The sequence below is a fragment of the Mustela putorius genome, unplaced genomic scaffold, assembly GCF_011764305.1.
Source record: "Mustela putorius furo isolate JIRA1106 unplaced genomic scaffold, ASM1176430v1.1 tig00000450_pilon_pilon_pilon, whole genome shotgun sequence".
Lineage (NCBI taxonomy): Eukaryota > Metazoa > Chordata > Mammalia > Carnivora > Mustelidae > Mustela > Mustela putorius.
In genome coordinates this window covers 13,551,332-13,574,185 of record NW_025421385.1, presented here as the reverse complement: position 1 = coordinate 13,574,185, position 22,854 = coordinate 13,551,332, and the positions used below count along the sequence as shown (strand labels likewise).

The 22,854-nt window shown below is 41.8% G+C and overlaps 1 protein-coding gene across 1 annotated transcript in view; it reads right to left on the bottom strand.

Annotated features, from left to right (window-relative positions):
* The window catches only part of RGS17 (regulator of G protein signaling 17), an 89,697-nt gene extending 67,209 nt beyond the window's left edge, over nt 1-22,488 (bottom strand). The window contains exon 1 of the mRNA XM_004753585.2: nt 22,321-22,488. The gene's annotated coding sequence lies outside the window, so the exon portion shown is untranslated. The remainder of the gene's footprint in view (nt 1-22,320) is intronic.
* Between the last annotated feature and the right edge of the window lie 366 nt (nt 22,489-22,854).

The following is a 22,854-nucleotide window of genomic DNA, read 5'->3' as shown; positions in this document are numbered from 1 at the left end:
GCATACCCAAATGGAAGCCAACGTTCTCGTTTTTTAATGTTTTAGATCAAAGGGAAAAAAGAATCAAAGCATTAGTTGCCACAGGCTCACGAGTTCGAAGAATATCTTCCAGGGCTCTCTGGTTAATTGGTTCTTCAGAGAAAGGAAAACGGAGGGTAGCTGAACGATACAGGCCTTGCAATCGGAGGAAAGGAATCACACGTTCCTTAGTCTAAGAAACACAGCGACGGAATGTAATAGGTGTATCCTGGAGTCAGACTTTGTCCAAGGCCCATCAAGCAGATAATGAAAAGTGGTAGGAATCAGATGATATTTGAGTTTTCTTAAAATTATCAGGGGATCGTTCATTGGCTTTTGCAGGCCTATCTAACTCCTACAGCTGTAAAATAATCCAACAGGCAGCGGTGGTCATTCAGGGTTCCCTGAGGCCCCGTGAGCATGGGAAGGATCCTAATCACAGTTGCCAACTGAGGGCTGCCCTATGTAGACGGATCCAAAAATGTTTATGTGTCTGAGTATTGCTTCCTTTCAAATGCTAATAAGGGCTAAGCCCAAAACATTTTGGTGCCCTCCTCAACTAAAGGAACAGTGCAATGCAAACATTAGGCATTCTACTTTCATTGTGCATGGGTCTTGCTTTATGCATGCTATCTTAAAATATTTATTTTTGGCTGTGGCCCTGATACTCCGCGGCTGGCACTTGGTAGAATCTCAGCCATAATTGTCGAATGAATAAAATGAACTGTGCAATGAGCTCTCTCTCTGCAAATCATTATGGAAATATATATCCATCTCAGAATGGTTATAGTCCAGTGAGCAAAGAGCATGGCTAATGAGTGTCGAATTTCTTGCAGTCACACACATAGTCCTGGCCAGTTACTGTTCTCCAATTCTGTTAACTAAAAACCAGGGCACTATACGACAAACCACAAAACATACAAGAGGATACAAAATTGAAGTAATGGCCTACTGTCGATTTTAACAATGCATTAGTAGTTTCAGTGTAACAGAAGAGGGTTTTAGGACTAATGGGCTGAAATATGCCATTTCTTTATGATGATATCATTAGTAGTAATCACATTTTTATTTCCTTTGTGTTTATATTTTATTTAAAATAGGCCATAAAATATTACCACCCGCTGACCAGGGCACGGCAGGAGAGTTCTATTTCCATGCCTTACAGAAGGCATGGTGGAGAAGGGCTGCTCTGGCTGGTGGTTTCTGCCACAGCCCATTGGCTCCTCCAGGCCAGCAGAATCACGTGTCTTCTCAAGTGCGGCTACTACCCTCTTCTCCTAGCAACCGTATTATGTTAAAGTACGGTTGCTGAGGTTGCCAGGATATTCTTCTATTCTTGTTCTCCATGACCAAACCAAAGGGAGGAGAAAATGTAAACCAAACTCGAGGTGAAGATATAGGGAGAGGAACCCAGAAAAACAAAGAGCCCTCTTCTTATTACCAGGAACTAAGCTGAGCAAAGTACCTTCTGGTTCGTAAGTTAGATAAATATATGTTTTGTTTTCTTTTGGGTAAAATCAGAAAAAAAAAAAAAAACACATTTTCAAGAGACCTGCAAAATAATGGCTATTAAACATGATAAGGTAAGATTCACTTCTTTGTCATTATTCACTGAAAGCCAATTTTTCCCAATAAGGGAAGAGAGATAAATATTTTACAATTGTCAGAGTGACCTGAGAGAGTCTAAACTATAATTACCATCCTGTTTAACATATAAGTTTTGAAGCAGATGCCACATTTCACTGAACCTAAGACATCACTGATTGTAAAGTAAAAGTACAAACTGAGTTCTGAAAATGTTAAAATATGAAAAAAAAAAAACCCACCTGTATATAGAATTGTTGAAACATGGTATATTGCTTATTTTGGTATTTTAAGCAATTCTGAGATAAAATATCTTTTTTCAAGGAAAGGAGGTAAAGTTTCTCAGAATCACATAGCTAATAAGCAGTGGAGACAGACATCAAATTCACATCCATTTGACTATTCATTATGCCATGTTTTCTCTCTGGTTCCTCGCACAGATAATAAATAAAAATAGTTACCAACCAGCATGTTTGCTTGTTGAAGTATTTGTCATACTAACTCACTAGGTAATTCACTAGGTATCCTTAGCCCTGTTTTATCAATGAGAACAACCAGACCCAGAAAGATGCAATGACTCGCTCAAGGTCACAGAATTAGTAAGTGGCAGAGCCAAGAGTGAAACCTAAGATAAATGACTCTTAAGCCAGAACATGTTTGACTAAGATCAGACATTAACCAACGGCCGGACCTGAAATTAGTTCATGGACATAAAGATTATTCAAAGAGAAATATCCAAGAAGAGTTGTTGCCTACGTCAGATGGATGTATTGATTTATTCAGCAAATATCTATTGAATGGCTACTTTGAGCTAGGCTCTGTTTTAGGACCTGGAATACAGAAATGAATAAAAGACATAAAAATCACATAGGACTTCTAGGTGCTACAAAGAGAAGCAAGGTGGAGGGTAGTAAGGTTGGGGGAGCCTGCAATTTTAAACAGTGGTCAAGGAAGGAGTCCCAGAAAAGACATCCGAACAAAGAGAAAGGAGATAAGGGAGTGAGCCACGTGGATATCTGTGGGAAGACCATTCCAGGCAGGAGGAACAAAGGGTTTGAGTGAGGCATGTTCTGGCCCACTGCACGAACAGCTAAGAGGCTGTGTGGCTGGGGCAGAGTAGCAAGGGGAGGGTGGAGGTGATGACTTCCGAAGGGTATGGAGGAGAGAAGGTGGAGTGGAGGTCGTGGGCATACTGTAGGGCATTTTAAGGACTTGGGGTTCTACTCAGAGCAAATGATTAACCTTAGGCAGAAGAGCCTCAAGGAATTTGAAATCTGGTCAACCTCAGTGAATCTGTCTGAGGTATCCGACTCCATCAGTCCAACTCAATCTCAGGTTACTTGGCAAGCAGAGGGCACTCTGTCTCTACCTTACGTTATAAAGCACTGCCTATTCCAGAGAATGCTGACAGGCAAGATTTCAGCTGTATGGATAGCTAATAAATAGATATTTATTAGACACCTATTATCTATGCTGGGCATTTAAAAAAAAAAGTTCTCCTCACCTCCGCCACCCCAACCCCAACACAAATCAGTCCCCACTTTTGATCAGCTTATCACTTAGCGGTGGGTTCACAAAAGTCTGTACTGAGTGTTCGCTTGTGAAAGAGCAAGCATGGAATTAGGCTAGGAGTAGCGAGAGACGGTTTTATTGAAAGTAATATGGAAGGTGAGGTTTTCTAAGTGGATAAAGGCAGGTTAAAACCTTTCATCCAGAGGCAACGGCATGAGGAAAAACAAGGCGGCTTATACCAGCATGGCTTATTTTCTTAAGGATTCATTCATTCATTCATCCATTCGTCTACCCATTCATTCATTCAGTGTGACTGGGGCATAAGGTACCTGAAAAGTAACAGCAACTGGAGAAAATTAGGCAGGGAGGAATCATGGAGAGGGCCCTGCAGAGCATTTGGATTTCATCTGTAGGTGATGGAGAGGTATGGCACGTTTTCTGAGTGTAAAGTAGCAACAGACGTCACATGTTGGTCATGCTGGCACCAGTGGGCCGAACAGGTGGAACAATGTGATAACATGGGCAGGAGGCTACTGCAGTGGTCCGGGCAAGATGATGATGGTGACTGGGGAGAACAGAAATGGAGAAATGGGACAGAGGTAAGAAGTACTTGAGAGGTAAATTAAAGCCTAGGTTAGGGATCGATTAGTTAGGAGCCGGATGTGAGTGAGAGGAAGCTCAAGGTCAACTCCTGGTGTTCCAGCATGAGTGACTGCATAGATGCCAACCTCTCATAAGAACGTGGGAAGGAGAAGGGTTTGCGCATGGAGAAGACAAGAATGCAAGTGTCATTGTGCGATGCAGGCAGTTTCAGTGGAGGGACAGGTCTCTCTGAGGCGCCCAAACAGGAAGTCATGAAGGTCTTAGGACTTTTGCTTAGACCTTAAAAGATGGTCAGGATTTAGAAAAGTGAAGGCAAGCATGTATAGCATTCCAGACAGAAAAAAGTCTGAGCAAAGGCTTGGAAGCAGCAGCAGAGAAACCATTTTCTGCAGGTCAGGAAGATTGGTCTTTGCAGGTAAGAAGAGTGGTAGAAGAAAAGGGAGGAAGAGGCTGGTCCTCAACTGACATGGAGTCTGCTTTCAGAATCTTCCTTCTCGGGGAGAGGATTCACTGCTGAGTGAGGCATCGTGGTCCACTGTGGATCAGCAATCCTAAATGATGAATGGAAGCCACCAGAAATGTCCTGGTGAGACTGATGGTGATGCTATCTGAGTATCACAATTCTTTGTCCTGCTAAGATTCACGAGCTCACTGGACCTCTTTGCAGCTAGAGTGAGAACTTGACCCTCCTGAATCCGTCAAGATTAAACAGACATTTCGGCAGTTCAGTAAGCCTAGCCCCAGGTGCCATGTTTTTTTCCCAATACCTAATATAATAGTTATGTCTGAAGTGTCAAAAACACATGTAACACTTCACTTGAGCTGATCTCATCTCTCCATGAAGCCTTTAATTGATCTTGAAAGTTAAACTAAATAAATTCCATGATGAATTTTTCATGCTATTTGTATACAACAATTACATAATAAGCCTCTTAAAGTCTATACTATCTTTTCTATCAATACGCATGGGGATAATCAAATTTTAATTCCACCTGAGCAACACATCACTTGAAAAAAAAAAAACACGTTAAAGTCCCAGCTATAAAAATATCACTTGCTCTGTTTAGCCTTAAATTACTGCAAGTGGTAGCAGAATACTCGTAATGTGTTCTTAAGTCCATTATTGAAACACAAATAAAGTAGCAACCAAAGCATAGCTACCCTTACTTATTTTTCCAGGAACACATTCAGATGTCTCTCCTTCATTTCCCCTTGGCAACAATCAAATCCCTAACAGCGCTTGATAACTCGTCATTTCTTGCTTCAGTGCCATCCTTGAAAACAAAGCCATCCTGTGATTCTGTATGTGCCATTACGAACTGAGACAAATCACAGGTAAAAGGGGCACTCGGATTGCCCCAAACCAGCTCTTCCAGGAAATATTGCTTCTCCTGTAATATAATTGGAAACTCATGTACATGAGTACATGTCAGTTACAAGGCAATTTGCTAATCATCTGTCCAAAGGAGTGGGGGGAGTGGGGAGCACCATATCCTTCCTTGTAACTTTTAAGCTGCCTCTGCTTCTTCTCTTTTATAGCTTTATTCATTTTTATTCATTTCACTCCCATGCTGGCTCTGCACATTACACAACTTCCATACATAATTTTTCCAGAGCTGAGACACAATAAAACCACATTCCTATCTTACCGTCTAAATACGCATTTCAGGAACTTATTCCTTTCGGTTTTCTACCTCTGTTAAATGTGATCTGTATTTTCTGATATACCTCGGAATTCTTCTACTTCAGTTAATTATGCTCTAAATTCTCTGAAATGTACCTCAGAGCACAGAACACTATTAAGCAAGTTTGGCAGCCAAATGCAAGAAACAGCTAAGGGATGAAGATAAAACAGGAAGCTCCTTCCTGGGAAAATCCTGGAGGGAAGTCAGATTTGTAGCCTAAGAAAAATGAGCTCACTTCTCCCCCTTGTGTCCAAAACTTTATATTTCTTTGAATGAAAGAAGGTAGGGGAATGCAGTCTCCTTCCTCTGACCTCGCGTTCCAGTATTTTCTGACTTGCAATTAATACATTAGTAGTAGTTCAACATATTGGTTTGAAATGAACGGATACAGGTCATGCCAATTTTTAAAATAATTAAGGTCTAGAGGAGCCTGGGGGGCTCAGTCAATAAGTCTCTGCCTTTGGCTCAGGCCATGATCCCAGGGTCCTGCTCAATGGGGAGCCAGCTTCTCCCCCTTCCACTTCCCTTATGTACCCTCTTGGATTCCCTCTCTCGCTACCTTTCTCTCTCTCTCTGTCAAATAAATAAATAATTCTAAAAAAAGAATTAAGGTCTAGAAAATTCCCATTACATTCCAATCTGATACAGCTACCATGTCTTTGGTACATGCCTACTCAGCATCACTTACTTGCCCACCTAGTATAGGAGTGAAAGAACGTACATATAAAGAATATACATTTTTTTATAGTCCTGCTTTATAAGGATCCCAAGCGTTTTACAAATGATTCCCTCTAGGAATCTACTAAAAAAAAATCAAAGATCTAACAGTATGGCTCAAGGAGGCAGGCATTTTTGTGCATTTTGTTCTCTAATAAATCTGAATCTCTCAGAACAGTGCCTGGAACATAGTAAATGCTCAATAAGTACTTTTTAAAAATTTATTTATTTATTTGACAAAGAGAGACACATGGAGAGAGGGAACACAAGCAGGGGGAGTGGGAGAGGGAGAAGCAGGCTTCCCGCTGAGCCAGGAGCCCGATGCGGGGCTCATCCCAGGACCCTGCATATTTGTTAAAAGAGAAACTTTACTGCATGAGTGATGCACAGAAATTCTGTCTCTCGATCAATCACAATCCATTTTACTTACAACTTTTCCCCCAAATCACTTATTCTTCATTCTCAGATTATTCCTATAAAAGCCAAATGCAGTGCAGTGTTAGAAACAACAAAATATCACAGATTATGAATATAACTTCTGCTTCGTAGCTTGCAAGATTTGCAGTTAAACACTGATTTCTTCCTTTCATTGTTATTATCCGAGCTTCAGTTTCCTGTTTATTCCCCTATGTTTGAATGACAGGTCACCGTTCTGTCTTCAAATAGAAGAATGAACACGTATGAAAATGGTCCTTACTTCACTTTGCATTCAAAAGACTGCCTTCCCAGTGAGTCTGTGAGGTGACTGCTTTTCTTTTTAACGCTAATTTCCATTTTTTAAACTTGTATTCTTACTCAGTTGACTCTATGGTAATTTACTTATGCTCATTAAACACAGGCAACATTAGGTCGGACATCCCTATGTGGAATGATTTAACAAATTATAATTAGGAAAGTCTGTTTACTTTGTTTTAACAACCAAACACTTCATCAAAAAATTGACTAAGTAATACAGTTAATATTATGATTAAAGCTTCTCATTCAGCATGCAAGGAAAACTAGAATGAGAATTTATTCTGTCTTCGAAGCTGCAAATGCGTCTTGTCATTTTGGAGGCCTCCAGTAAAGCCATTAGGGAAAACCCAATTTGTAATAGTTGTCCCAGGAATCTTTCTTCTGGCTATGAGTTAAAATATTAGTGATGAGGAGAGGAGGGGAAAAAGAACCCATTATTTCCGTGGACTCAGATGGTTTCAAGGTGCCTTCTGAGTTTATTATGCTCCATGGTTCTAAATCCCTCGCCTGCCCACAACCTTGGGGAAATTCCACTCCCTTGGAACTGCTCACTTTACCCCGGAGTCCGGAGGCAAAGCTCAAAATAGGGCTAAATAATCAAAATTTCTTCCAAGTACCAGGACTGACCTTGAATGAATGAATGAGTAATATTATATATTTGTTTTTATTTTGATACAGAAACATTTTAAAATTTTCAAGAATGAATAAAATGAGTTCTCCGGATAAATCTATGGCATTTTCCCCAAAACTTCTCCATTGATAAATTTTGCTTCTCACTGCCAAAAAATGTTGTCCTCTCTACACCCAAAATAAATGTTTAAAAAAGGTCCTCCTCGACTCTACTCCCCACCTGAGGCTGCTGTTACCCTTCTCCAGTCAAGTCCTCTCCTTAGTTCTTTCAAAAAGTTCATCTCTGCTGCTGGGTTCCCATTCTGGGTCCAGTCTCTCAACGGCTTCCTAGTCCTTCATTACTAAGGGTCTTCCCTCATCTGGCACCTCTGCTTTTCTCTTTGTATGTCAGTGACTTGATTTACATTTTAGGCAATTTTGATGCATTCCTTTTTTTTTTTTTTTAAAAAGATTATTTATTTATTTGACACATCACAAGTAGGCAGGCAGAGAGAGAGGGGGAAGCAGGCTCCCTGCTGAGCAGAGAGCCCCATGCAGGGCTCAATCCCAGCACCCTGAGATCATGACCTGAGCGGAAGGCAGAGGTTTAACCCAATGAGCCACCCTGGCGCCCCAGTTTTGATGCATTCTTTTCTGCCACACACACCATGCACTCCTTACCCACATGTGCTCACACACACATTAAACTCTGTAGGGGTTTTATTGTTCGCTGTCAGGAGGGATCCTAAAAGAAAATGTACCTCATAGCTAATCAGTCTTACAAAGAGTCCTGCTAAATTATTTATGCTTAAACAGCATAAGATACTTTTGAAAGATACTCTTCAAAATGTAAATGGGTGATATTAAATAATCTTAATGAAGGAGAGAGAAAGGGAATTTGCCGCCATGTAGGGTCCTTTGTGCTTTTCCTAGACTCTGCCCCTTAGAAACATGATCAACGACTATTCATGAACTTCCCATTCCTATTAGTGCCAAGGCTGCTTGTGAGTAGAAAGGAAAATGTAGCGAGCATCTGTGCTCTTCTTTTAAACCTCCGGGTCCTTAAAATTCCCAGTACAACTATGTCATTATTACAATCCGTATTCTCTTCTCAGCTACCGCTTTAGGGAGAACTTACTGTTCCAGCACTACCTCCGTTTAGCGACGGCATCGAGGCGAGCTGAGCTGTTCCCCATCCACAAAGCACCCATCCCTTTCACGCACTGCACACCTATTCTGCCCTTGGCATTGCTCCTTGTGCTAGTGTACATTCTGCCCTACGGGACGAAGGAGACTGATCAGAATTTAAGAGAGCAGTAAACGCTATGAATTTGACAAAGCAGATTGCTGTTAGGAACAACACGAGGCAGAGAGTCCAGAAAGGGTCTCTTGGAAGAAGTGACATTTGAACTGAAATCTGAATGATGAGAAGGATCAGGGGGGAGTTTCTTAGGCAGAGGAAGTAGCAAATGCGGAGAGCAGGGAGGCTGTAAGGCACTTAGAGCCTTTCCTCCCTCATGTTCCTGTTCCCTGAACTACTCTGCTTTCTCCCTTCTCGGATGACCTCCTCTTTAATGCGGTCCTAAATGCTGATTTTTCAGACTCAGGAGTCTTCTGATGCCCAGCTAGTCTTTCACAGACTTAATGCCACATACTTGACCTTCAAGGGTTTAAAAAAGAAACAGCAATTCAAATCAAATCTGCATCTTCAAGCGGAAACATCGTTGATCTCATTGTCTAATATGTCACTTTTCCTTCCTTAAGAATCAATGTGGGGTGCCTGGGTGACTCAGTTGGTTAAGCAACTGCCTTCAGCTCAGGTCATGATCCCAGGGTCCTGGGATTGAGCCCTGCATCTGGGCTCCCTGCTCAGCGGGGAGCCTGCTTCTCCCTCTGCCTGCTGATCCCCCCTGCTGTGCTTTCCTGCTTTTTCTCTCTCTCTCTCTCTCTTTCTTTGTCAAGTAAATAAATAAAATCTTAAAAAAAAAAAAAAAAAGAGTCAATGGGATATACTCTTCATGGAATTTAGCTCCAGGAGATAAAACTTCTGGAAAACTGTTTTTCTTTCATTAAGCAATGAGTTATAGGTAACCTGTCCTGCAACCCTTTCATTTTGGCTGCTGGAACCCCAGAGGTAAAACCTAGTGCTCCCGTTACAATAGCCTGTCCATGTTTTATGGGATGTCTACCTTCTCCCACATTTATTTCTCTTTGCGACCCCTTATCTCTATTTTGTTTCGCTTTCGTTGCCCTGTGTGAAAGTGCTTTTATTTAAGCCGCCTCAGACCTTTTGGAAATAGATGATGGATAAATCATTAATCACAAGTGCCTTCCGCACAGTCACAAACAACTTCCTCCATGCAAAGTCCCACGTGCTACCTCGGTCCCAGTCTTACCCTCTCGGCCCCATGACATAACTCAGCTGCTCCTCCTTCATCAACCTGTCTCCCTTTTCCACACCTTTTGGGAAGACTACTATAAATACAAATCAAGTTGGTTAAAATCAACTCCACTTCCCTGGTTTCATGGCCAACTACAGTGTCTTTGCTCTCCTTTTCACATGTTATTTTTTTCATCCTGACCATCTTACGTGTGAGTGTGCGAGTGTGCACGCGTGTGTGTTTCAGTTTCCTTCTTTCCCCTCTGGCCCGTTCAATGCAGGCAGACTTTAGGATTCTACTCCCAGCTCTCACCGCTCTCTACACTGCTGTTCTTGGCGATCACCTACTACGGTCACTTTTAAGTAAAGGATTTTTGAACTGTACTTCCAGCCGCGGCGTCTCTCCCGAGTTCACGTTCCAAATCCCCTGGAACATTTGAACCAGAGTCAGAATGAAGTCCTGCAGTTCTCTGACCCGCCCAATCCTTAAATCTCCTCTGTATAACGTCTTTGCCAAGTGCGTGTCCACCACGCATTCAATAGCAAACTGCCTTTCAAAGCAGCCCATCTAAGTAGCCGGTTTTGACTGTTAAAAAAGTTCTTTCCAATAGGATGGCAAAATCCATCTCTATGACACATGCCTCCCGGTTCTAATGTTATTTTTTCCCCAAGATTTTATTTATTTATCTGACAGACAGAGACCACAAGCAGGCAGAGAGGCAGGCAGAGAGAGAGAGGAGGAAGCAGGCTCCCTGCTGAGCAGAGAGCCCGATGCAGGGCTTGATCCCAGGACCCTGGGATCATGACCTGAGCCAAAGGCAGAGGCTTTAACCCACTGAGCTACCTAGGTGCCCCTCTAATGCTATTTTTTTTTAAAAAAAAAAAGCTTTATTTATTTGAGCACAGGAAGGGGGCAGAGGGACAGAATCTCAAGCAGACGCCTCTCTGAGCAGGGAGCCCAAAGCAGGCCTCAATCTCAGCTCCTGAGATCACGACCTGAGCTGAAATCAAGTCAGACGCTTAATCAATGGAGCCACCCGGGCGCCCCCAATGCTGTTCTTAAGAGTAACATTAAGAGCTAAGATGCACTGAATGCCAACGTGTGCCAGGGCCTCTTCACAAATTATGTCTTTACAAGTCTGCCAGGTGGTTATATTATTCCCCTTCTATCACTGGGGCAATTTTTAATTGATCTAATTATTCACATGACTCGTCTCCAAACGGTGAAATACACGTATTCTCTAAGAGGAACCACTCTATCCCAGGTTCAGAAAGGAGAAAGTCCTCCAATCACTTCTTCCATGAGCTACTGGATTCTGTTAGTTTTACCACGTGTATTGCAAACCTTCAACCACCTTGTTCAGGAGGAAAGAAATTCAAAATAACAACAGTCCAGCTGTGGTTTGAATATGCAGAACAGATCTGTCCCCAGCTTCACTCTAGACACCGTGTGCCTCTGTGGACACAGCCCAAGGGCGGACCTGTTGCTTCCGACGCCATCAGCAAGGTTTTTAACTCTGATGCGAACGTGAGATTATTTCTCGAAGTAAACTCAGCTTACATCCTCCCCAGCTTCTTCAACATGTTGTTTTCACATCTCGGTGGGGTCTGAATTACCCAGACACAGGCTCAGACCCTCCAGCTCGGCTCTGAGGTGCCTTTCCCATCTTCTACATCTCATTGGTGACCAAGTCCTTAGGCTCGGAGTTGAACGTGGTCCCACAATGTCATTGCCCGCGACCGTGGGTTGAGCCCCTTCTCCGTTTCCCAGTCGGGGGACTCCGCTTCTCTCACCTGGACAGCTAAAATCCTGTTCCTGCTTCCCTCCAGCTCCCCACCGTGGACAGGCCTGATGAAAACAGGTCCTACGGCTGCACTCGCTCCTTGCATGGTGCTACGGGCGGGCGCGCTGTGCCTGGCTGGCTCCTCACCCGGATCTCATCGCCCACCAGAGCCTGCCTCCTTTCCGGCCTTACCATCTTGTGACTCCCTGCATGTACTATACGCTTCTGGAAAGCTGTGCCACAAAGCATTTTTCGAATGCTCCTGGTTCTGCACCTTTATTTACATTGTCTTTGAGCCGAGAAGGCCTTTGTTTGCCTGTTTGCCTGTCAAAAATCTACCTTTCAATAACTTGAGAAAAATGTCACAACCTCTATGAGACTTTTGCCGGATCCTGGGTTTGGCCATCAAAAATTAATTAAAAGTGCCTGACTTTTCACAGCACTTTGTGTCCCTCTTAGAACAGAAGAGCGATAGCAAGCTACATACGTATTTCTTTCTTCAGCGGGTCTCTAGGCCCTTACGTCTTAGCTTTGGCTTATTTAATTTTACTATTCCCAGCTAGAGTAGGGCTCTAATTAGTTGCATTAATTACAAGTAAGGAGCCAGGAAACAAAAAAGGTGAAACTGATGACAAGCTAAACCTGAAGAAAACTTGGCAGTCTAATGTAAATCCTTGGAAAATCAGAAAGTATTTATAGATGCACCAAAAGATCACTCTCTCTGTTATTTCTCTCTCTCTCTTATTTCTGCCTGCCTCTGATTTCATGTTTTGGGTTGTGGGCTCTACCTCCAGCACATGAACTCTTTCTTCTTCCCTGAAATCCACCAGGCTAGAACTCCCAGGGCTATGGGTCAGAGGTCAGCACACCAAATGCCAAAGCTGATTCTGGTTGTAACCAGCAGCATCACTGAGTAACTCTGTTCAGAGATCCTACTAAGCCATAAATGCACATTTTCTTAAAAACAAGCTCAATGACAATGAGCACATAATCTTCTCCGAGCACACTTGTCACTCCCCACACCCCAACCAAAATCTTAATAAACAGTTTCACCGCCAAGCCACTGCACTGCCCACTGCTCAATAAACAAATCTTAGCATATGCATTTATTCATTGCTGGTATTTTAAGTCAAAATGTAAAGGTCTCAAAAAAAAGTAAAGGTCTCTTTATATCATGAAAATAACAGTGATTTTATGTAAGATGGACTTTGGAGTAGTTATATTTAAAAAGAAAAATTTGGAGCAGATTTTTAATAGATGTGAGTAAATTTTGGTATTACCTATAAGTATTTTTAACTATTCAACTTAACTTATGCCAGGTCAAGAAAAGTGCTTCCCATTTTTTGCTTCCTGGAATTAACATTTCTTTAATGAAATTCTACATCATAAAACACCACTTGCATTACTCAGATGTTCAGTCAATGAAATTACGGAATTAATGAAAAAAAATCACCTTCTTAAGATTAGGTCACATGAATTCATGAAATTGGAAGTGGTTACATAATATAGCAGAATTATATAATAATGTATTGAATGATATTGTACTTGAAGATATAATGAGTTTTTAGCTAATGGTCTTGTTTGCTGACCCTGTCTTCCTTTTACTTACTTTCCTTCTTATCTCATTGGTTTTTCTTCTTGTACGCTAATGCATGCATCTTTGGCTACGATTACACAGGGGCAGGTCTGTTTCTCACTATCAACCAATGAACAAAAAGGGGAAATGCACCCATACTCTCAGGCATTGACCCATAAAATTACCTGTTCAAAATATTAAACTTTGAAGACAATACCAGTGAATAAGGATTCTCTATCTTTTGGTTTTTAGCATTAAACATGATACATAAATATATCCTTCCACCAAATATTATATAATATTATATATAATTATATATTATATATCTATATATATTATATAATTCCACCCATATTATATAAATATGGGTGGGTCATGAAGCACAGGCATTATCTTACTATAGATAATTTAGTCGAAAATACTTCTTCAACAGCAAAAACTGAAGACTGGACATGAGCAAACTAGGGAAATACGGACTCTGAGAGCTTGAATCAAAATGGCCAATACTATTTACTCGTGAACTAACAGAGATATGAAAATCAAGTCCGTTTATTCCTGACTACCAGAAGAGAATAAAACAGCTGGGTTGTTTTGTTTTCTTTTCTTTTCCTGATAGATTTAATATTTGAGGTCTTGATATGTTTTAATTTTCAGGCAAAAATTACGTAACTACTCTAAAAATTATATAAAATAACAAACACCTATTTTCTGTAAAACGTTAAAGATACAAAAAGAATTGCTACTCCTTCCTTTTCAATTTATCTATTTAGAAATAATACTTATATTACCAATCATACTAATAATAATACAAAGAGATAAAAGGTCAAACGTCAAGTTTCACCCACACAGTAGGTGAAGACTGCAATTCACAATGGAATATTTAATACTCTAATTTAGAGTTTTTAATACTCCAATTACAGCATTCAGTTAGTCATAAGTAAGTTATCTAGGTCACTATATTGCTTTATAGTACGTCTATGCCTTAGTGCCCCCATAAAAGATACTGCTTTCTCCGTTGTTTTCATGTAAGTCTTTTTTTTTTTTTTTAATGTATTTATTTGACAGAGAGAGAGGGATCACAAGTAGGCAGAGAGGCAGGCAGAGAGAGAGAAAGGAAGCAGGCTCCCCTCTGAGCAGAGAGCCCGATGTAGGACTCGATCCCAGGATCCTGAGATCATGACCTGAGCCGAAGGCAGAGGCTTAAACCACTGAGCCACCCAGGCGCCCCACATGTAAGTCTTGATTGTACTAAACTCACAGGGCATAGGAAAATGCTGGATGGTCTGGTAGTGCTGAGTAGAAATAAACTGAGAAAAAAATAAGTTCAAATCTCAGATTATCACCTATGGTTACTTATTAACAGCCCAGTTAAAGGCTTAATGACAAGCAAGTTAAATTTAGTGGCTGACATGAGGGTGTAGCTCACCTTCAAGTTACTTCATTCAAAATGTCAATGTCTTTCATTACTACATGTAGGTAAATTAACTATCCATTCGCATTTTTCTAGGGAGGATTTGAAGTCTTTACCCCGATTTTATAAATGGTCTCAAATCTTCCTAGATCAGGATACATCTAGAATAGCCTAATGATTTCAACAAGTAGGTACTCAAGACGGTTTTCTTTCTCCAAAATCAAATGTAATTTTATTTTTTTAAATCTGAAAAGGGCATTCTGGATTTCTGGTCAATATACTACATTACAAAAAAGTACTAACAAAGAAGGAACTATAATAGAATCAGGATGAAATTTTATATTTTTGTGACACAGGAAATGTGAATCCTAAGGAAAGTGGGAGCTATCCCTGTCTCGGATTCCCATTGCTCACTCCTCCCCCAACACTTTAATGTACCTTAAATTACATTGTAATGATCATCCAGGATCATTTTTAAGTGAGGGGTGGGGGAAAGGGCACAGTACAGATGTGTACAGGCATTTTCTTTACTTTAAGGAGAGACATGGGAGCTGGGATGGATTCCCAAAGAACAGGAAGCCTCCAGTCTTTTGTTGTGGGCCTGTGGAGGTGGGTGGTGAAGTCATCTGCCAGGGGGAGCCCCTTCCTGCTGTCCCTTCCCCTTATCTGAGTCTCCGCTTGGCTGCTCTCATTTGGGGGAGTGAAGTCTACACTTTGTGGTCAATCTGCCGAAGACTGCTAAATCCGAAAGAGATCCTTACTCATGACATTCCCCTGGTATTTAGTTACGATTTATAAACAGATGATCAGTGCTCACTAGATGGAAACAAAACAATACACTGAAGAATTTAAATGTGAAGTCCTTGCACAAAGGGGCCATGTTGACTTAATTCTTGCATTCAAAAATCTTATCAGAGAGTCTGACAAGCAGTAGGTGCTCAGGAGTGTTTATGAGTAAATGGATATTTGGTTCACTGGTGGGTTCCACAAACTGGTCAGGAAAGGATACGATAGCAAACACACAGAAAATAACTTCAACATTAATAAAGACCACTATTGAAGACAAATACTGGCAAGAAATTAAAATCCCTTCAAGCACCTACCATCTACATGATGTTTCTTGGATTAATTTAAATTACTTGACCCTAATAAAGTGTCTAACACTTGCATAGTGACTGTCAGTATTTGAAGCATTTTTGCAGACATAATTTCATTTAATCCTTGTATATTTTTGAGGTATACACTATCAAGTCTTCAGTTCTATAGATGATGATACCAAGTCTCAACAAGGTTAAGGCTAAATCTCTGGTTATTTGAATCCCAAATCTGGGCTCATTCTATGGAATTACATTCCTTGCTTTAAAAATGTGTCTTTCTTTCTTCCTTTTTTTTTGTTTTTAGGTGGAGGCCTTTTAGGCTAAGAAGCAAAGTACATGATTTCCGATGCTACCGTACAATTATCTTTTCCCACAGAGCCAAAATATTTATTTTGTGAAAAATTATGTAGAAATATCCACAATCCACAGAGAAATGTCTCATCACCCATTTTTCTCAGCTACCCAAGATTTCCATTTACTTACTTGCTCAAAACAATAGTTAATGATTTCTTTACATATTTTGTCATGAAAAAGTGGAAAATCTGAATTTTACTTTTCCACAATATTTATTTAATTAAGTTCTCCAGATACTTCAGCCTTATATATCAGATGTAAATTGATGGTCCAACTTTCCTTTTATTTTAACATATTTTTAAAAGGATTTATTGATTTATTTTTTTTGTCCTCCTAAAAAAGCGCCTTTCTCTCAAGGGTGATTTTCCACATGCTTTTTTTTTCACATTTTCTTATTAAATCACACAGATTGCCACTTTTTACATAGTGGACTTTCAAATATTTGTTGATTTTGATTAGCTGAAGCCTGAATAAGTAAGTAGAAGAGGTGAGAGAAATCGGGTAGAGACATGGGTTTGTCTTCCTAGAACTAAAACTGACTCAGAAAATCGCTAGATTAGATAGCCTTTCATAATACACTAAAATGAGCCCCTGCCTTTCACTGAGACTAGAAGTAAATAGAGATGGTGTTGTCAACTTTAACAAAGAATTTCCACTGGATTTAACTCACTATACCATTGGGAAGACCTGAGATAATTGAAGAAATGAAATAAACACTTACCTGCTCATTTCATTTATGTCATAATTTCCCTTGGGTTGTGTCTGTTTTATTGTAATGTCATAGCTCTTGAATTATAACCTTTGTATTTCAATAGACAATCAGCAGTACATGAAAAGCCTGTGACCTAATACAAGGAAGTAAATATTTGCTTTGCGAACCACACTCATTGTCTATAATAAAATTATATTTTTGACACAGATTTAAAACAATCTCAAGCACAAAGTTTATGAAATTCAAAGAGCTTTTAGATATTTATTACTTAAGCCAGAATTTCAAGTATGAAACATTTATATAAAGAAAAAGCCCACATATCTAGTAAAGAGTAGAGCAAGAATTCAAGTCCGATTCTCTTTGAAACAAGATTTCCTGTTCCACTACAACTTACTGCTTTTCCTATTGGGGCCTTCTGTTCATTATAAATTCCAAATTCACTGATGCTGAATTACTGAGGTTTTACTATATTTGATAAATCAGAACCAGCAGTCATATAACAATTTACCCTTTCTGGGTAGTTTCTTATCTAAGAGACTCTGCAGAATTTTTTTCAGCTAAGTATTCAAACTTTTGAAACCAAATTTGTCAAAAGTTATAGAATTTAAAAAGTTAAAGCCAGGCGCTTATAAGAATGCTGAATCCCATGAAACACTATAGATATAGAATTCATTAAGAGATTAGATTTTTACCATTTAATTTTACATCCAGCTGAAAATTTCAGATAAGACACAATTCCAATCTGATACGGTTTTATAATTCAACTTCACTGATTGCATTCGGATGAGAAACTGCAATGAATGCCCTGCAGGTCCTCCAGCTACTCCTATATTTCCTTTTAAATCTCAGGAAAACCCAAAGATTCTCCTACAGCACTGGCAATGACAGAAATCATCCATGAAAACCCAGGAACTGATCATATAGAAAGGTGTAACTGTATGTGTGCACAGTGTCAAAAGAAAAAAACAGCAGACCCTAACTATTAAGTGACCCTGGGCTTCTGGAAGGAACTGGACACTTTGGAAAGCCCAGGTACAGTAGGAGGTGGCACTATGTTCTGGACAGCACAGCAGCCCTAATCCTGTGGCTGATCCATCTCCAGACTTTGCTGTTTGCTTCTCTCCAGCTGAGTTGGAGTCTGGTTGAGCCACAAGGATCTCTGAAGTCTCTGCCACATGTCCTCTCTGTCACTAAGCATTTCCTTTCTTTGTTTGCTCCTGCCATTTTTAAAAATTCACGTTAGCCCTTAAATAAATAAGAAAAATACACCAGAATACCAATAGAAAAAAATAGGCAAAAGACTTGAATAATCCTTCCTTAAAGAGGAAAAGGAAAACAAAAAGTACATGTCAAAAAAGTTATTACCATTTTTAGTAACAAAAGAAATAAAAGTTTGAAAAATACCATTTTCGTCTATCAAATTAGCGAAGATTTTTCAAAAGATGATCTTATGTTGGTGAGAACCAGGGGTTCTGGCCAAGCATCAAGCCTACACACACACACACACACACACACACACACACACATGCTAAACAGATATACAGACAAAAGCCAGGCATAAGAATGTACATCAGTTACAATAGTAAAATATGGGGAATAACATAAAAATCTAAAAATAAAACAATGGCTACGTAAATTAAGACATCCATACATTGAATTATTTTCCAATCACTAATTGTATTAAACCTACCAAAACTGGCATTAAATATCAGTTTTAATTTTTTGGGACACACCAAGAAAGTAATGCTATTTTTTTAAAAAGCAAGTATGAAATTCTACAATATAATTCTAATTCTTTAAAAAATAGTATGCGTTATGTGTAACTTCAATAGCAATTCCTTAGGCATTGAAATAATTCTAAGTTCTTAGCCTAGGCCAAGCACATGTTCAGCACCTTATATACACTGCCTTACAGTTATGCTTATAAACATCTTAGGAGGTGGGTCTTTATCCTTGTGGAAGAAACCGAGACACAGAACAGGTAAGTAAATTGACCACGCGGAGAAAGCTCTTTCATGGAAAAGCGAGGACATAAGCTAAGGTCAGCTTGACCTAAAGTTTCTATTTATCATATCCATGTCTGCCCATGCAATTTAAAATTTTCCATTTCATATATTTTTATGGGCTCTAGAGGTTCTAAAATAAACATTTAGTACCTTTATAATTTGTAAACAAATCAAGAATATAAATGTTATATTAAAGTAAGCATATTCACAAAGTGATGATTCTAAAAATTGCTTTCTTCAATGATGTTGGACCATGAACAGAATCTTTATGATCTTACACTAGTGTACTTAGCAATGAGCACGAGCACTCCTTTTAATAAATGTCATCCCAAAGGCTTTCATGAGCCACGTCAATTCTGCAACATTTATTCATTTAGGAAATACTTATTTAGCTGCCTTTTGCCAGCTATTGTACTAGGTGTTGGCACAACAGCAGGAGAACCAGTCTAAAATACTTTCTTTGGATATTAGGAAAGTCTTTGGGGGTTAAGTGGAGAGGGAAGATGAGACTGTCAGACTAACACTGAAAGTCCTGGCTACATACATCTAAGGAATTTTTTTTTTAATTTCCGTAAAAACTTATAATATTTCTGAGGATCCAGGACACCCCCCTGTAAGTGTCATACAATTTGAAGCCTCTACAATGCATTCATATTTTACTCTAATTATACTAGTCAGATGAACTCAAATGCTTTTTTACACATCATATAGTATTACACTCAGCACAGGCTGTATGTTTGCCTTCCTGGGTGGTACAATATTTTTATTGTTAAGTAAGCAGAACTGGACTATCAGAACAAGGATTCTTAACAAAAATGCAGTTGGATGGAATTCCATTCTTCTTGGCTCCATACCTCTTTGTCTGTGCCCACCTTCCACTTTTCCAGAAAACCTCATGTCTTTCAGCAAATGTCTTCTAACGTGAAGGCTATTGTCTTCACAGCTATAGATTAACAGGTAAATGCTTTCTTACTTTTTAACTTACGAGTCAACCAAAATTTTTATCAATTTAGACCTAGATCATTTACTTTTACTTGGCTGTTTTAATAAGATCAACTAAGTGAGAATACATATATTATAAATAAGTATACATTTTTCCTTGTCTACAAAGTCCCAGGCCCTAGTGATAGAAAAATGTTAAGAATATTCTTTTTAAGAAAAATTGTAAGAAGTCCATATGAATGACAATGACTTAGACTTTCAATATTGAGTTCAAATAAATTTGGATCTTGCAGGGAGATCCCTAAAAGTAAAGGGTTACCTATTTGAGAAGGAAAAGCTGAGATGCCTTAGAATTGAACATGGACAGCAAATTAACTCTCCTTGTTAATTCACTTCCAGGGGAACTAAACACCAAGGAATCACTGAGAAACCAGAGCCAAAAAGATCTAAGTATGTACAACAGATACCTTAAGTTGTTTGTAAACTAGGTGCTTTTCTTTATCTTTCAGACTACAAATCTGGGAGGAAGGATGAGTGCCCTTAGTTCTGGGATCAGACGTCACTGCCACAGAGATTCATCTTATTTAATAAACGATACCATCCAATCTTTTCATAGTAATGAACACTTGTTTTGTCATCTTCAAAAATCATATACTACCCTCCCATGGTTTCTCTAAATAGTTTTTTAAGATTATAAAAATACTCAGTAAATCTACTCTCCTGTGAGTGTGCTAATTACTGTTTTAGTTCATGCTAACAGAAGAAATGGCTTAATAACAGTAACTGAACTGGAGGAGGTCAAACTGCTCATTCATTTAAAGTAATGAGTACAAATCACCTTTGCACTTAATATTAAGGCTATAATGTACATTTCACGGGTACCTGCTATTATTGCTACAAAAGGCTTTAGAAACAAATACAATTTAAAGTGTTTCAGTTTTCAAAATTATTTAATATACATAATGTCTAGGAGATAGACGACTAGCAGGAAAACTTTATTTTCCACTACAACAATAAGAACTGTTTCTTGTATCTCCAATTAAATGATTTCAGAAGGATTCATTACTCCGAAAACCAGTATGTATGAACGCCAGAAATTCAGATGACATCCAGGCTCAGAAATGTTTATTCGAAATGGGAACCAAACTGTAAGGTTTCTCTCTATTATTGACGATAGCCTTCCCATGGTGGAAATAATCTCCCTGTGACATAATCTAACAAGGAAGAAAGAAAGAAGAAACTATGGGAAGCCTGCAAAGTTCTCTGGACAAACCTTCCGGAGACTCTTTTAAAGAAGGAGGCATTTATCGAAGGGTCAGGGAGGTTAGGAAAACTATGCCAGGAGCCAGGGTCCGTCTTCCCCGGAGCGACCGAGATTGTCCCAGGTGAGCAGCGTCCCGGGCTCGGGATGGAGGCTGAGCACGCAGGGCGGGTCCCCGAACGGCGGGCATCCTTTTGGCCAGGCGACCCCCTCTCCGTCTCCAGAAGCCCCCGACACCCGAGGCTGGCGCGGGCTGCCCGGGACGCGCTGCCCACAGCCTCCCGCTCGCGAGGAGCATCTCCCCGGCCGCGGCTTCCGAGGCCGGCTCGGTCCCTCCGCCATCCTCCAGTCCTCCGACATTTTTCACGGAGACAGGGAGGTAGGGAGAAGGGGAAACGACCGAACGTCTGCAGGCAGACTCTGCCGCAGCACGAGCAGCGAAGAGGAGGAAGGAGGCTAGCGAAGAGGCGGCGATTCAACCGATTCCATCGACCATCAGCAGAATCCTCGGCACCCCCGGCCGGGGAGGCTCGGATACACCCACCCGGGCAGCGGCTCGGGGGCTTGGTGGGCGTTCCTCCTGCTGGTGCCCCCGAGGCTGTGAATCTACCCGAAACCCAGCACCCGAGAACTCCCTTTCCAACGACTAGCGGGAGGGGAGGAACAAAAGAGACCCGCACGCCCTACATCCACACACACACACACACACACACACACGCTCGCACACTCGGCTCACCGACGCTCTAGGTGTGCATTTCGGCAACCCCTGTGCCTTACACCTTCCCCACCTGCTCAGTGCATTCACCTGAAGATAAAGAAAGAAAAAAAAAAAAAAAAAAAAAAAAAACACCACCCCGAGGGGATCGGTCGACGGGGCACCGTGAATTTCACATTCGGTTTCCTAACAAACCACCACGAAAACCCCGCAGGACCTCGCGCCCCCGCGGGGTCCCCCGCCGCCCCCCGGCCCTCTCTGCGGGTTCCGCGAAGGCGCCCAGCTCGCCGCCGCGGACCCGACCGAGGGCTCCCCGGGCGGGCAGGACACTCGCCCAGCCCCTCCGCGGTAGCTGGAGGGCGGCGAGCGGACCGCGCGGTGGCAGCAACGCGGGATTCAACTTCCCAAACCTGCGGCGCGGACCCCGCTCCCTCCCGCCGGCGCCGAGACCCCCCGCGCCCGCAGCCGCCCTCGCTCGGGCTCCGGCAGTGGCACTCTCCGCCCCCTCTTTCCTTCACCTCCCCCAGCCGCCACCTTTTCAAAATTCATGCATCGGTGCAAAGCAGACATTTTGGTGTCATTTACTTAGCACCGCTCGGTTTCAGAGGCAGCATCTTACCCAGTCGCCTGGAGGTGTGGGCAGCGCACCGAGGGGTCCGGGGGCGCGAGGCTCGGCTGCTCGGTCCTCTAGCGGAGCGGGTCTGCTGCCATCCGCCCAACTTCAGCACCCGGCGGGCGAGGAGAGACCGAGAGAGGCGAGGATGGAGGGGAGAGGGGAAGGGGAGGAGGGAGGGTGGGCGGGGAGCGAGCGGGAGCCGCTCGGCAGCGCGCATGCGCCCCGCGGCGGGCGCAGCCCCTCGCCCGGCTCGGCCCGAGGTGCCGCGGCTGCCCCCGGCGCGCGGCCGCGTGAGTCACGGCCCCGCCCCTCCCGGCGGCCGGGCCCCCGCGCGCCCGCCTCGGCTCGGCGCCCACGGAGCGGGGGGCTCGGCGGAGCTCCGCGGGAGCCGCGGGGACCCGGGAGCCTTCCCCGATCGGAGCGGCTCTGGCTCCTGGGCGCCTTCAACTTCCCGTCCGCCCGCAGTCCGCGCGGTTTCTCGTGCTCCGGCGGAGGCGGCTGGAAACCCGGGGCTCGTCCTAGAGAGGGAGGAGCTGC